This window comes from Capsicum annuum, chromosome 8, assembly GCF_002878395.1.
Source record: "Capsicum annuum cultivar UCD-10X-F1 chromosome 8, UCD10Xv1.1, whole genome shotgun sequence".
In the NCBI taxonomy this organism is placed as follows: domain Eukaryota; kingdom Viridiplantae; phylum Streptophyta; class Magnoliopsida; order Solanales; family Solanaceae; genus Capsicum; species Capsicum annuum.
Genome location: NC_061118.1, coordinates 10,395,922 through 10,413,762, shown reverse-complemented (window position 1 = coordinate 10,413,762; position 17,841 = coordinate 10,395,922).

The following is a 17,841-nucleotide window of genomic DNA, read 5'->3' as shown; positions in this document are numbered from 1 at the left end:
TTGTGATGTGTTTAGATTCTATTAAATTCGTAAGGTTATGTTTAGGGGTGTGTAAGGAGTGCCAAAAGAGTCAATTTCCCTCAAAATAACTCAAAAAGGAGTGTTTTTACTACCTGAAATACCAAGTGTGCGCCGCATTGCTTATCGCATACATTTTCGTATGCGCCGCATTGCTTATCGCATACCTATTCAAGTAGCCATGTGCGATTGGTTAGGCGACGTACTCTACTTCATAAAGCCATAATTCCATGCTCGGGTGTCGGATTTTGATGAAATTGGTATCGTTGGAAAGTTAATTTGATTCTCTATAATTTGGTTGGTAGAAATATGCAGAAATACCACATATTTATCAAGTTATGCTCATTCAAAGATGACCTTTGCGAATTCAAACACTAAAACTTGATGGATTTTGAAACCCTTAGCTTGTACTGCCTTAAGTGACTCATAAAACCACACTTAACACATCATAAGCTCTCTTATAACTAAGGCACTCTTGGTAATTCATGTGCCCAAATATGGCTTACCGAATTGTGGGTTTCACATGTACGAACAACGGTTTGCTTTCTAGCTTAGGAAAGTGCGGGGCATTACAATATCTCCCCCTTGGGGACATTTGTCCTCGAATGATGCTGGGTATACTAAGAGTAAAGAGAAAACGAAGGGTACACAGATGAAGAAACTTGATAATCTTACCTTTACTTCATTCTACATTTCAGACACGACAAGGAGTGCATGACTCATGAAATCACAATTGAATAGTATAAAATAACTGTTGAACTACTGCAACTCTGCACAGAAAAGGAAGGATTTATAGAAGAATGGTACCTTCGGCTTCATTGAGGCTTGCGGAAAGCAGGTGTGGATACTTGGATTGCATATCCGTCTCAATTTCCCAAGTTGCACCTTCAACAGATTGGTTTTGCCACAACACCTTGACCAAGGGAACTTCTTTGGTCCTTAGTCTTCGGACTTGGTGATCTAAAATCTGAATAGGAACTTCCTAAAAAGAAAGACTATCTTGCACATCATGGTTTCTGAAGGATCTACAACAACACAATCACCAACGTGTTTCCTAAGCATGTAGACATGGAAGACAGAGTGAACGAAAGATAACTCTGACGAAAATTCAACCTCATATGCTACCTTACCAACATAGCTAAATACTCTATAGGGGCCAACATAACGGGGACTAAGTTTCCCCTTCTTCTCGAATCTCTTCACTACCTTCATGGGAAAAATATTCAAATACACCAAGTGACCAACTTCAAATTCAAGGTCTCTTCTTCCCACATCATGATACGACTTCTTACGACTCTGTGTAGTTTTTAATCTTTCTCTAATCACTTTGACTTTTTCCATAGTCTCAAATACCGAATTAGGTCCACTCATGTCAGCTTCACCCAATTCAAACCAACCTATGGGTGACCTACATTTCCTCTCATACAAAGCCTCAAATAGAGCCATGCCAATGCTAGAGTGAAAACTGTTATTGTAAGAAAACTCTATCAATGGTAAATGGTCATCCCAACTCGTTTTAAAGTCAAGAGCACACGCTCTCAACATATCCTCTAAGGTCTGGATGGTCCTCTCAGCCTGACCATCTTCCTGCAGATGGAAAGCAGAACTCAAATGCACTTGGGTACCAAAAACCTTCTAAAAAGCTCTCCAAAACTGCGAAGTGAACTCAGTACCGCTATCTGAAATAATGGACAAGGGAACTCCATGCAATCTGACAAATACTCGAATGTACAATATAGGGTAATCCTCAGCATTATAAGAAGTATGCACAAGTAAGAAGTGCACAGACTTAGTCAATCTATCCACAACAACACAAATGGAATCATGATGGCGTCGGGAAGGAAATAAACCAGTCACAAAATCCATGTCTATCTCTTCCCACTTCCAAGTGGGAATACCGCAATCCTGCATCATACTACCAAGTCTTTAGTGTTCTACCTTAACCTATTGGCACATCACACACTTATCCACAAATGTTGCTATATCCTTCTTCATGCCACTCCAATAGATTTCTCGCAAGTTGCGATATATCTTAGTGGCACTAGGATGAATAGAATATCGCACACCGTGTGCTTTATTCATAAATCTCTGTCTCAGATCATCAATATTCGGAACACATAATCTATCCTGCAATATAAACACAACATCTCCCCCTTGGGAGAAAACCTCCATCTTTTGGTCCTGGACTGATTCTTTCAGTCTGACCAAACTAGTATCTAAGTTTTGCTTCTCCTTTACTTCCAAGATCAAGGAGGATTCAGAACTACTCTTCACCCCTATACTACCTTTAGCAGAGTCAAACAACCTAACCCCCAGTCTAGCCAAACGGTGCACATCACTATCCAATTCATTCTTACCTACTTCAATAAGCAAAACACTACCCATAGACACCCTGCTTAGGGTATCCGCCACTATATTGGCCTTAACCAGATGGTACAACACTCTTATATCATAGTCTTTTAACAACTCTAACCACCTTCTCTGCCTAAGGTTCAACTCCCTCTAGGTAAATACATATTGCAAACTCTTATGATTAGTGAAAACATCAACATGAACACCATACAAGTAGTGTCTCTAGATTTTTAGAGCAAACACAACAGCAGCAAACTCAAGATCATGGGTGGGGTAATTCTTCTCATAGGGTTTTAACTGTCTAGAAGAATAAGCTATCACCTTACCCTTCTGCATCAATACAAAACCAAATCAACTCTAGAAGTATAACAATATACTACAAAACCCTCAACACCATCAGGAAAAGTCAAAACAGGGGCTGAAGTGAGGCGAGCTTCAACCCTGAAAACTTTTCTCACAAGAATTGGACCACAAGAACTTTACTTTCTTTTGGGTAAACCGGGTCATAGAAGACGTTATAGAGGAGACACCTTCAACAAAACAGCGGTAATAGCCAGCTAGACCCAAGAAACTTTGAATGTCTATTGGAGAGATAGGTCTAGGCCAGTTTCTAACATCTTCTATCTTTTGGGAATCTACTCTAATACCCTCGGAAGAAATGATATAACCCAGAAAAGCAACTGACCTCAACCAAAACTCACACTTGCTGAATTTCGAAAATAATTGATGGTTTCTACAAGTTTGCAAGACAATTCAGAGATGATCTGCATGTTCATTCTCACTACGGGAGTACACCAGAATATCGTCTATAAATACGATAACAAGCATGTCAAGATATGGTCTGAACACTCGATTCATAAGGTCCATAAAAGTTTTCTGGGCATTAGTTAACCCGAAGGACATAATAAGAAACTCAAAATGACCATAGCAAGTTTGGAAAGCTGTTTTTAGGGTGTCTCACTCTCTAACTTTGAGTTGATGATAGACGGATCGAAGGTCTATCTTTAAGATGTAACTTGCACCTTGAAATTGGTCAAACAAATTGTCTATTCTAGGAATAGGATACTTATTTTTGAAAGTGACATTATTCAACTGGTGATAGTCAATACACATACGCAAGGAACCATCTTTCTTTCTCACAAATAACATAGGAGCACCTCAAGAAGAAACACTGGGCCTTATGAAACCCTTATCTAATAGATCTTTGAGTTTCTCTTTTAACTCCTTAAGTTCTACAAGTTCCATACGGTAAGGAGGAATAGAAATAGGCTGAGTATCGAGAAGAAGATTGATCTTGAACTCTATCTCTCTATCGAGAGGTATCCCTAGAAGATCTTCCAAAAAGACATCAAAAAACTCATTGACAATGCTAACTGACTGGAGAGTTGGAGTCTCAGACTTAGTGTCCTTGACTCTAACCACATGATAAATGCACCCCTTTGAAATAAGTTTTCTAGCTTTAATATATGAGATAAAATGACTCTTGGGAGATATACAACTCCTAGACCACTCAAACACCGGTTTATCAGGAAACTAAAACTTGACCACTCGGGTACGATAATCTATAGAGGCGTAACAAGAATGAAGCCAGTCCATACCCAGAATAACATCGAAATTCACCATTTCTTACTCAATTAGATCAGCCAACATGACTCTATGAAGGACTATAACAAGACACTTTTTATACACTTTCTGGACAACAATCGAATCACCCACTGGCATAGAAACTAAGATAGGCTCAGGAATATTTTCAGGACTCATTTTAAAATTCACAGCAACTCGAGGTGTAACATATAAAAACTAGACCTAGGGTCCGACAAAACATAGAAATCAAATCGAAGTATACGGAGCATACCAGTAACAACATTGGGAGAGTCCTCCTGCTCCTGGCGAGATGGCAAATCATAGAACCTTTTCTGGCGTTGAACACCATTAGTGCTAGAAGAGGCGCCCTGAGTTGGGGCTGGGCGATTCACCTGAACTGGTGCACTAGCAATAAGAGTTTGAGTCTGAGGGCGATTATCACGATGCCCTTGACTGGCATGTGGGCACTTCATAAGTTTGTAACCCAAGTCTCCACACCTAAAAAAAACCTTTCTTCTCACCCCAACACTCACCTGGATGGGTCCTACAATACTTAGGACATGAAGGATAATTTGGCTTACTATCAATACTGTACCAGGACCTGGCTACATATTACCTGCTACCTTGCTCCTACCCACCCCTAGGTATAGGAGTACTAGCTGACGATGGTGCTGGTGTAGATGAACGGTTCTAAAACTGAGGGCGATTCCCTCCATGCGATCTAGTCTGACCCTATCCGTGCTACTCCGACCTAGCTCTCTTATTCCCTCTCATTCTATCCTTCTCCTTGATCTTTTATACTTTAATCTGTTGGGCATGAGTCATTAGCCTAGAAAGATTCATCTGTTGGGCATGAGACATCAGCTTGGAAAGATTCATCTCACTATTTAACACAGTAGACCTATACTCCTTAACAATATATCTAGACACCCTTGTCACAAATTTACTCATACTGGCCCAATTATCAACTACTAAGTAAGGAGCATATTTGGCCATTTGATTGAACTTCAGATAGTACTCTTTAACTGTCATAGAGCCCTGTCGAAAGTTCATGAACTCCTCTACCTTTTCCTCTCTCATCTCTAAAGGTAAAAACTTATCCAGCAATGTATCCTAGAATTCCTGCCAAGACATGGGGGCGGCACCCTCACTTCTACCTTTCTTCGAAGAAACTACCCAATCATAAGCAAGGTTTTTCAACTGATATACTACCATATGCTCCTCAGAGACATGCATCACCTAAGTAATCTTTCGCACCTCCTCCAAGTACAACTATGGATCCTTTTCTGGTTTGGACCCATAAAATTCTAGTGGATTCATCTGCATAAAATCATGGATCCTTGTAGCAGCTGATTCACTGTCGTACTGCTATAGAGCCATATCCGTATTTGCCAGAACATTCACAGTGATAGCCTGGGCCAGCACTTGAAAGGCTGCCCAAAATTTGGCATGCGACACATTTTAATTTAGTAGTTCAGTAGGCTGGGGTTGCTGACCATCGTTATTTCTTCTAGCTCGACGAGGAGGCATATTCTAAAAGAGGAGAGTATGAATTAATATCTGAAAGGAAACAACTGTAAGCAGGACAGACTTCTAAAAGAAAGAAATAACACTTTTTAGTAAAATGTCTTGTAGCCTCTTACTCATAGATGTGGCGTGCTACACATAATGATCAAGACTCTACTTAATGCGGCTTTCAAGACTTCCTAGGACTCCAATAACCTTAGGCTCTGATACCAAGTTTGTAACGCCCCAAAAATGGGTCCCGAAGAATCACACGGTGCTTAAGGCTACCAGTAGCCCCAACCTAACCATTTGAGCCATTTTTATACCATTCAACACTCATCGATAGGATTACTATGATCAAACATCAAGATATTCTCCATAATATCATGATTCAACACAAAAGAGATGTGAAAAGTAACAAAATATGACCTCTCCAAAAGATTGATCAATCTAACCATCTAGTCTGACAAGCCTTTACTAAATTTTATAACACTAAGCCATTGGGACAGACCTCAACTGACCCTAACATCAGGGAATAAAATGATAACTTAAAATAAAAGAGTAAAATCTGAAATAACTAGTCCTCAAACAATGAGGACTCACCACTACAGAAAATGTAGACCAATGTGCTCGAAGAATCACGTTAAGCCTGGGAATGAGCACTGGACCTACATTATAGGGAAAATATAGCCCATGTACGAATACATGGGTCAATACCATGGAATATGGATAGAGTATATGAGTCCGTAAGCAAGTTTTCATAAAAGTCCTATATCACAAATATTCATAGGAAAATATGCATGCTGTAATAAGAGACTCACATAGCTCAAAATAAAATCATCATAATCACCATAGAGTAAAATACATCGGTGAAAACATGTGAGTAATCATAGTAAATCCCAATAACATCCATAATCATTTTCAAGTCATCAAAATGAGTAGCTTTCATAACAATTCTTTTTAAGATACAGAAATATTCATCAAATTCTTCAAAAACAATAACTTTCTCAACTCACACTTTCAAACTATTACATTTTTATCTCAATCAGAAGAATACAAGCACACACTGGGAGTCTCTTACAACCGACATAATCCATGTGAGCTATATCGAGTCCAATGTCTAACCCATATTGGGGAAAGCTGTCCTATCCTTGCCATCGGAGTAGGACCTTAATCTTTTGTTCACTAGTGATTACTATATCAATTAGCCTTAAGCTCAGATCCTATGGGGACACGTAGTACTAGGGAAGTACCAATCACAGCTATACTTCCCACTCGGTGCTAAGCAATACTCTCGGACTGAGCTCAGATCATTTCAAAAGAAAACCCATAACAACGCAAATCAACAATTCATATCGGGAGCCATCATGCTATTCCTTTTTAATAATAAGTTAACGTGGGGATTTCTTTTCTCATTCGAGTTCAAAAATAACTCTTTAAAGGCTAAAAAGTTGAATTATTCAAATATCAAGGTGTGTATAACACATTACTTCACTAAAGATCATAATATCAAAGAGGGTTTATATCCCATATATCAACACTTGAGCAACACATTTCAATATTCATACTTTGTATAGCAAACAAGTACAAGTCATATGAAAATCTAGAAATTCAACTTGAAACATGATATTAACATCAAAACTCAAGGAATTTATCTTTAAGACATCACAAAAATATCATAGTTTCTTGAACAAGATTATAGGATAATAGTTTCCATCCCAAATTCATAATTAAAAAAGAAAAATCATGTATCTTCTTAAAATAATATAAATTTTTTAGCACTAGAATAAAAAGATCTTCTTGTTGAAAATCCCACATACCTTTATGGTAACGGATTTGTTGAAAGATTGGACCCTCAATGTTGATTGTGCAACCCTAGTTTTTTCTCCTTTAGTGCTCTTGGACGATTAAATTAGATTGATAATATGGTTATGATGTGTTTAGATTCTATTAAATTCGTAAGGTTAAGTTTAGGGGTGTGTAAGGAGTGCCAAAAGACTTAGTTGCCCTCAAAGTAACTCAAAACAGAGTGTTTTTACTACCTGAAACACCAAGTGTGCTCCCTATTTATTATCACATCCATTTATATATGCGCCGCATTGCTTATCGCACACCTATTCTAGTAGCCATGTGCTATTGATTAGGCGACACACACTACTTCGCAAAGCCATAACTCTTTGCTCGGGTGTCAGATTTAAATGCAATTGGTATTGTTGGAAAGCTAATTTGATTATATATAAGTTGGTGGGTAGAAATATGCAGAAATACCACATATTTATCAAGTTATTCTCATTCAAATATGACCCTGGCGAATTCAAACACTAAAACTTGATGGATTTTGAAACTCTTAGCTTGTACTACCTTAAGTGACTCATATAACAACACTTAACACATCATAAGCTCTCTTATAACTAGGGTAATCTTGGTAATTTATGTTCCCAAATATGACTTACAGAATTAGGGGTTTCACATGTACGAACAACGGTTCGCTTTCTAGCTTAGGAAAGTGCAGTGAATTACACCTACCTAGTCCTGAACTTGATTTCAACCAATGAATTTGTAGATTTACTCTTTTCTAGTCATGGTTCAAGTTTATGCCCTTAGCATACTTATATATATCTCCAGTACTGGATGGAGTAGGTTGGTTATTATGGTTATTGGAATTCCTAGTTCTTGAATAAAAAGTGTATACAAATATCCTAAGTCCATTATGGATTCCTTCATCATTAAGCCACGTTGTTGGATAATGATTGTTACCATGGGTGCTGCCTTTTGAGCTACTAAGATTGGTAAGTTGTATACCCTTGGTACATTTGGAAATCTAATTGAATATTGGTTACTGTTGGTTTATGCAAATTCATTGCTTCATATGCATCGCTTATCACTAGTATAATTGTTTGGTTCTTATATAAATCAATCTTAAAGTGGGTTTTATTGGTATAAGATATGAGTTATATTTGTTTAGTGTTTTCTTGTACATTTCTAGATTAGGGGGGCCTAGTAAGGTTATTGTTTTTCTGAACTGGTTGGGTACTTTATTTTTGGTTATTTGGTTAGTTCGTGGTAGGATGATTATGGACTGTTTTCTAAGGTTGTCGGTATGGTATATTTATTATTCCTTTTCTTTCCTATAGTAAGATATGTTATTGTTAGATTATTTCATGTTTAGTTATTTTTCTATTAAAGACACAAATTATGCTAGTTTTAGCTTTCCTTCTTGTCTATGATTACCCTCGACAAGTTAGATTGATTCCCGAAGGTTATTATCTCCTAGTTTATCACTATATGGGTATGTGTTGGTCCCCATATATATATTTATATCTATAATATTTCTATATATCCCTATCTTCCCTTATTTATTCAAATTGTATACGCACCCTTCATCCTTGTATTACTATTATATATATGTCCTTCACTCTTCATTTGTATATTGGATAGTGGCATATAGAATTGTACTTTAGTTATTGGATATTGTTTTAATAGGATAATTTACCATTGTTTCTCCATTATCAGAATTCCATTTAGTTTCTTGGATAGTCGTTTGTAGTTTATATTCTTGCTTTTTATGTTATTTATGTTTACTTTATCTTTTTGGCTAGTCAGTCGATGCCTACTGAGTACTACGTGTGTGGTACTCATACTACATTTCAATAACCTATAGATTGTACTATGATTTCTCACCATTAACATGTGGAGTATCTATGGATCATAGATTTTGGGGTGTGCTTCTGGAATTCGGAGTATCCTGCTCTCCCTCAAATTGATTAGACTAATCTTTGTTTTGATTTTAGATACATATTTGTATATACATCTAGTCTATATTTTACTCTGTGCTCTAATTATTTTAAAAGCTTTTCTACTAACTTCAACGGGTCCTGGGGTTGTATCCTATATTAGTCTTTTAAATAAATTATTTTGTTATTTTCTCCATTTCACCAAATAGTCCATTACTAGGTATTCCAACCTATGGGTTGGCGTGTCTACTGGAGAGTTATCGCAAGTATCATCATGACCTAAGAAATTGGGTTGTGACAAATTGTCAGGTCTAAACTAGGTAACTCATAACTACCACTAATTGTAGAGAGCAAAGGGGTATCTAAGCGCGCTTGTAATATCACAGTATTCCTATTATAACCATTGTAATTTGTATCCTCTCAGTAATCTTTCAAGTATCTGAATTCCCATCTTAGGGTAATAACCCAAACTATCGTTATATGTAGAAATGACTAAAAACTAATTTATCAGAAATAATATGCTCAAATTGGGAAGGTGGAAATTAAAATGTAATGGTAAAATTGTGGGTTGTTATTCATCCTAGGCAGTACATATTTCACTAGAGCATTACCCAACAGTAGCTAGCCTAAGGGAAATTTAAAAACCCTCTGTTCTATTATCTTGATAAGTCTCCTCTTCCTCCAAAACAACCCGAAAAACTCCACTTCCCTGAAGAATGAGATTTCAGAGACCTGGATTCATAAGAGTGGTTTTGAGGCACACATGGTGGGGACCCAATATGGGATGAGGCTTAGAAATAGCGAGATAACTCTCTACTCCCAATAGCATTTGAATTCTACTATGAGGTAGGTTATGGTTTTTATACATTATTGCAGATAGACTTAGGTTGGATTCATTGAATATTGATAGTAATGTTAAGAGAGATCATGTGTTAGGCTTTCAGGAATAGTGTTTGGAAGTATGAAAATGATAGAAGCACCATTAGGCTTTAATATTGAAGATTAATTTCTACTATTCCTTATTTATGCAATAATTATGGTATGAAAAAGGCTGAACCTTGTGAGAATGTCAATTATCTGGGAAAATACAAAAAATCATATGCAGGGTAGTTGAAGTGTAGTAATAGGGGGAACTGTATTAAGCTAGGGTGTGATAGAGGGTGCTCATGATAAATGGGATAGATACATCTTGCACTTCATTCGGTAAACCAAACATAGTTGAGAAGTAAAGGTTGAAAATTACCTAAAAGAGATTTTAGATAACATAATAACAGACTTAGGTAGGTAAGAACCATAGAGAAATTTATGCCATGATGTAAGGCTAGGTGCGAAAGTTCCAAAAGAAGTATTAAGAAATAAGGAGTACTAGGTCAACAACATGAATGAGGGTCATTAATAAATATTATGATTAACTGCGTCAAAATGTAAACCCTCAATTAGGTAGAAGGCAAGCGTTGGATGAAAGATCTAATGTCATACATTTCTAAGCATATGTTTGGGGCTTAGAATGATAAATTATGATGACATGTGAAATGGTAATTATTTAGAGTCATGCTTTTTATTGTTGAATGCATTGAATATTCATGTATTTTAATATTGTGGAGGTGAGATAATAAGGATGTTAATGTTATTATTGAAATCATAATGTTAATGATGTTGATGATGTTTTTGATGTTTTTGTGATGGTGTTGATCATGATGTTAATATGAAAAACATGAAATTCACCAGGTTGGTTATGTCTATGATGTTGATCACATTGAGAAGGGGAAAAGATGATGAGTCATGTCGCACAAAACTAACCTCCAAAAGAACTATGTTGCGATTAATGCCAAATATAGTAAACCAACTATGTTGGGGTCGAACCCATGGGGAAAATATTGAACAATTTCTTAACTTGATGTAATTCACGAGCAGTGCGGAAATTAAATACGGGGATTTTGGAATTATCAGTAATTGGTAAACAAATCGTGAGCGCTTTTGAGTTGTAAAGCAATAGAAGACGAACACAAGAACTATGTTCCCCTTGACTTCTCAACTCCTTAAACTTCTCGTGACTAACCCACCTATTCTACAACTCTGCATGTAAAGTCAACAAGATATATATTATCAACCATCTTATAAATGGGTTGATAAATCTCACCTTTTACTAGGTGAATCTCAGGGCGTCGCCTTATTGCTCCATGTTTTTTACTTTAATTCACTATCACCTTTTGAGTCTGAAGTTATTAGATCAGATGTTGGAATTACAAGATGGAAGTAAATCTCAAATTACAAACTTAATCCTCTTTTACCAATCACAAACTCCATTGTGAGAACGTATGCAAATATAGGCTATCCCTAAGCTTCTACAGTAGCTTCGAGGTCAATTATTGTAAGGAAGATTAATTAACATGAATAAACCCTAGATTAGATGAATCTACAACTTCCTCTACGTAGCTAATCCACAGGGTTCCCACAACCCTAGTAAAGGAGATTAGCCGCACATGTTCATGCAAGAAACCATGATTATCAATGAAGAATGCATGTAATTAATTTCAAAAGAATAAGATGAATAAATTCCAAAGTTTTTAATTTAATAAAAACCCCAAAATTTCAAGAATAATTATAAAAACGTGTAAAAGTAAGAAACTATTGTCAAAATGTGTAAACTAATAAAATATAAACCCTAAGGTATTTATAGTATCTAAAAAATACTTAGAAATCCTAATAAAAATGGAAAAAGTAATGTTATATCGGGACAAGATATGACTCGCTTTTCAAATTGTACCAACATTATATAACTCGTACCATAGCTCTGGTATCCACTCTAGTGTATGCTCTTCTAGGCAACAAATTTCTATTCTAATAACGAATGTTTCTCATGAGTCATACCATGATCAAGCAACTCATTTCCTTTACTCATTTCCACCTAGGAGTTCTTCCTTTCTTCACTTGAACATTGTTCTGCTTACAATTTGGTCATATGAGTCATACTCAGATTTTCTACTCGTATTCTTCTGACACTTTAACTATGATTTGCTTCCTTGGGTTCTTCTCAAGTTCATGATACGGCTTGTACCCTCATCATACAACTCATATTCTCAGTCATATTTTTTCTATACTTGGGTTTTATTTTTGTGCTTGGGTTCTGTTGATCTTATGAGTCACCTCTGAGTCATATGAGGTGTTGACGGCTCAAGAGGAGACTCGTACCCTACTAAAACTTTGTCTTTTTAGGTCTTTTTCATATAGTTTCTTTCAAACACTATGTTAGATCTATTTTGCCAGCAATAACGACAAAAGAACATCATATTTACTATAATGAGCAAAGTTCAAGCACAATTTCACTATTTTAAGCATTTAATATGTCTTGTTTCCATGACACATTAACACCCTCAACTTAGAAGTTTGTGTGTCCTTAGGCAAAAACAAAAACTAAAACTATCACAAGACAACATGATGCTTAAACAGGAAGATCCTAAGACACCTATGGAAGTGAACTTTCAATTCAATTTCAACCCTTTAACTCCCGTTCCTACTATCAACTTTTCAAAAAGACTCTGTGTATACTATTTGGTACATGGTATGACAAAGAGTAATCTGATGATGGCATTACATTACCAATAGACAACTACGTATAGATGCTAACCACATTAACCAAAAAGTCTATCTACCTAATCAACATAACCCATGTACGCTCACGATCAAAAAAATCCCATTAATTCTAAGTTAAGAACAGTCAAATTGTGTAGGGATATATCAAACAACACTTTCGCTCATAAAGAAATTTCACCGATGAATACAAAATACTATAGACTTTCCCTTGTACTATTTTTCTAATTTTTTGAATAGTCAATGCAACGACCCGAAATCGCCTCCCGAGATATCACATGGTGCTTAAGTCTACAAGTATCCCCAAGCTAACTCTTTGAGCCTATTTCTACTAATAACACTCATTTCAAGATGAAATAATTCAAAAACTAGCATAGTCATATCATACAAAAGGAAATCTGAAGAAAAATCTCGGTCCAAACAACAAAGCAATACCCAAAAACCTCAACACAACCATAATCTGATAACTAGTCTGACAAAGTCTCTACTAATGCATGAACTAAAGACCCATTGGGACTGGTCCCCAACTGACTTGAAATGAACTGAAAGTAATAACATAGTATCTGAAATGCTGAAATGTCTGACGATAGGTCCTCGAACCATGAGGACGCACCACAGTAGGGATGTGATAGAGGAAGTTAGAAGTCACTGATGAGGCTTGGACTGAGCACCTAAACCAACATTATAAGACAATGTAGCACATAGATGTATATGTGGATCAGCACTTGGGAATATACTGAGTATGTGGGAGTGCATGCATTTATGAAAAAACAACATCAATACTCTGTAATCAAATCATGCATGCAATAAGTAATGACTTACATGGTTTGAATAAGTATAAAATATAAAGATCATGAATCGTCTAGAATGGAGCATGTAACACAAATCTCTTGAGTCATCATAGTTTAACTTTGAAATTGGTAATATTCTCTTATTCTTATTACCCATAGGCTAAAGAAAACTTTAAACAATACTTTCAACTCATTCATATGTCTCATGTAGGGTAAAACTTCTTTAATGCTCAAGAACTCATAACTCTTTTGAACTCAAGTACTTGGAATTCAAAATCATATAACTTTTCAACATACTTAAAGGCATTTCATTTACTTTAGGAAAATTTATCATTTCAAGTTTTAGGAAAATCATTCTATCTCAATGGAAAGATACTCTTGTTTAGGGAAATAACTTACCTTATAGTTTTAGAGAAAATACTTATATCAAGGGAAAATACTTTGGTCTTAGGGAGCAGATCCGGTACTTTACTATTAGGAAAATAACTTGTATCAAGCGAGGTTCTCTTAACTGACATAAACCGGGCGAGCTACCTAGAGTCCAATGTTTTGTCCTCCTAAGGAAGAGACTCCACGTTGAGGAGGAGCTTTATACTCTTGCTAGGGATTATAACCTCAATTTGGTGATCAGTTATCTCAGCCTCGGGCCCAATATCTCATCCTTAGGCTCAACAATCATCTCGGCCTAAGGCCCAACCTACGGTGGCACGCAGTTCTGGGGTAAGAAATAGTAGTAACTTACCCAACTCGATGCTTAATACTACTCCCCTTAGATTATCTCATTCATCTCATGAAAATATACTTTAGAATAATCTCATGTTTCATTAAGAACCCAATAGTCAAATCTGTAATCTAATGTAGTGAAGTGGATTTCAAAACTCCATGACCATTAGGTCAAAATATTTCTCAATAATCTCATAATACTCAAATCATGGGTGCTTATAGCATAAGAGTTCATAAAATTACAAATCTCAAGTAGCGCTCAATAACCCATAATTCATTCTCAAGTTAAAACTCATCAAAAGCATAAAAGATAGCATATAGATTCATAACTCATGTAGAAATCTGAAAATTCTAGCGATTTGTCTCAAAATATCAACATATTCATATACTTTAATATCTTAAAACATTTCATCTATTAATTTCTCAAGGATTAAAATCATGGGGTATAGACCTTGCTGCAATATCTCAAGAAAACATGTGAAAATCATGCTATTAGACTCTTAATTCATGGGAAACATCAAAATATTACAATCAATAATAATGGGTGAAAAACCCTAATTCAAATTCATGTAAAATCTCATAGATTGCAGAAAATCATAGTTTAAATAAGCCTTTAGGCACAAGGATGAAAGGATTACCCTTTTTCAAAACCCCACATACCTTTGATTATTAAATTAGATAGACGAGCTTGCTCTAAACTCTTCTTCTTACTCTTAAGAGAGAGTTCTTGCAACCTTTGAACTTAGGGAACTAAAATCTCAACTCAATTTGTAGAATCCATGGTGAGTTCTTGGATTTCTTGGAGAAGGGTTTTAGATTTGCTCTTAAGGGAGAAACCCTAGCCTTTGGATATTTTGGGAAATAATGAGTCTATAAAGTTCGTTTAGAAAATATAACTGAGGATTAAAAAGGAAAAAAGCCAAAAGTTCCTTTTAAAAAGGACTTAAAAATACTGAACTAGGGCTGTGATGGTCAAAGCAATAGCCCGTCGCAAATCCGACGATCCGTCGGGTCATCTGTCACACGATGACCCGAGGGACATACTACCTTAATGCAATGGTCGAATCGATGGTCCATCACAGTTTTGAAGGTCCATCGGATTGTCCATCGCACGATGGCTAGATGAGACGACACTGCCTTAGTAGCGACGGTCTCAGCGATGGTCCATCGCAGCCTTGACGGTCCGTTGTCCTGGCCCTCACACTTGGACAAGAAAATGGAGTTTCTGGCTTGGTTATGGTGGTCCGATCAATGGTCCATCGTAGACTTGACGGTCCATCGGATCGTCCATCTTACCAGAGCGATTCCGATAATTCTCAGTAAAATGACCATAACTTCTCACCCCGATACCAGATTTGGACGAAATTGGTATCGTTGGAAAGCTAATTTAATTATATACAGGACCAAAAGTTAAATTTAAGAAAATTCTATATGGTTTAAACACAATTCAATTGGGAAGTCACTTCTGAATATTTTAGGGCATGAATTATACTTCGCTTGACACGCTCTAAGGTTCAGAATTCGAGGGAACTTTGCGAGGTCTTCCAATATCTCCTCCTTGGAAATATTTGTCCTCAAATGTCGCTAGTTACACTAGGGACACAACAAAAATAGAGTACAAATAGCTCAAGCATTTTTCTAAATGGATGAAAATCTCTCTAAACACTTGAATACCTCATAAATTGCAAGAACACATGCAAGATTAGATATATAGATGAACCTTAGATTAGAAGCGCTGAATGATGGAAGAATAATAATATGAACTCACGGATAAGAGGTGCGGGTACTTGGCTCGCATGTCTGCTTCTACCTCCCAAGTAACTCCCTCAACTGGCTAGTTTTGCCACAAAACTTTTACCAAGGGAACCTCTTTGTTCCTTAGTCTACAGACCTGAAAATCTAGAATCTCCATAGGAATCTCATCAAAGGAAAGATTATTCTGAATATCAACACTCTCTGAAGGATCTACTACAACGGAATCACCAATATGCTTCCTAAGAATGAAGATATGAAAATTAGATGAACGACTGACAACTCTGTGGGAAACTCAACCTCATATGCTACTTTACCAACATGACTCAAAACTTTATATGGACCAACATAACAGGGACTAATCTTTCCCTTTTTACCAAACCTTTTTACCCCTTTCATGGGTGAAATATTCCAGTACACCAAATCACCCACTTCAAACTCAAGATCTCTTCTTCTCACATCAATAGATGACTATTGATGAGTCTGAGCTGTCTTTAACCTCTCTCTAATCAACTTAACCTTCTCCATAGCTTCAAACAAGGCATCAGGTCCAATCACGGCAGCTTCACCCACTTCAAACCATCTTATGGGTGATCAACATCTTTTAATATACAAAGCCTCAAATGGTGCCATCCCGATGATAACATTGTAACTATTGTTATAGGCAAACTCTATGAATGGAAAATGCTCATCCCAAGTACTTTTAAAATCAAGAGCACATGCCCTTAACATATCTTCCAAGGTCTAGATGGTCCTCTCAGCCTGACCATCTGTCTGCGGATGAAAAGCAAAACTCAGAAGGAATTGGGTACCAAGACCCTGCTGGAACGCCCTCCAAAACATAGAAGTAAATTGAGTGCCCCTATCTGAGATGATGGACGAGGGAACTCCATGCAACCTGACTAAGTCCCAGATATACAATCTAGCATAATCTTTAGCTGTATAAGATGTGTGCTCAGGAAAGTAATATGCGGACTTAGTCAGCTAGTCTACAACAACCCAAATAGAATCATGATGATGAAATAAAAGAGGTAACCCATTCACGAATTCCATATTCACCACCTCCCACTTCTAAGTGGGTATACCAAACTCTTGCATCACACCACCAGGTCTTTGGTGCTCTACCTTAACTTATTTGCACGTTGCACACTTTGCTACAAACTCAGCTATATCCTTCTTCATACAATTCCACAAATAGATTTCCCGTAAGTCGCGGTATATCTTGGTAGTACCGGGATGAATAGAATACGATGCGCCATGCACTTCAGCCATAATCCTCTACCTCCAATCATCAACACATGGAAAAAATAATCTACCTTGAAATCTCAACACGCCATCTCCCCCTCGAGAGAAAACCTCTACCTTTTGGCCCTTAACTAACTTCTTCTGTCTGACTAAACTAGGATCCCTATTTTGGTTTTCCTTCACTTCTGAAACTAAAGAGGATTTGGAACTACTTTGCACCAACGTACTTCCCTGATGAATCAACCGACCTAACACCTAATCTAGCCAAACAATGCACATCACGTGTTAACTCTTTCTTAGCTTCCTCTACATGGGTAACACTACCCATAAACAACCTGGTAAGGGTATCCGCCACTATATTGGCCTTGCTCGAGTGATACAACAGACTCATATCATAGTCTTTTAATAAATACAATCACCTCTATTATCTAAGATTCAACTCCCTCTGAGTAAAAACATACTGTAGGCTCTTATGATCCGTAAACACATCAACATGAACACCATGAAGATAGTGTCTCCATATTTTCAAAGCAAAGACTATAGCA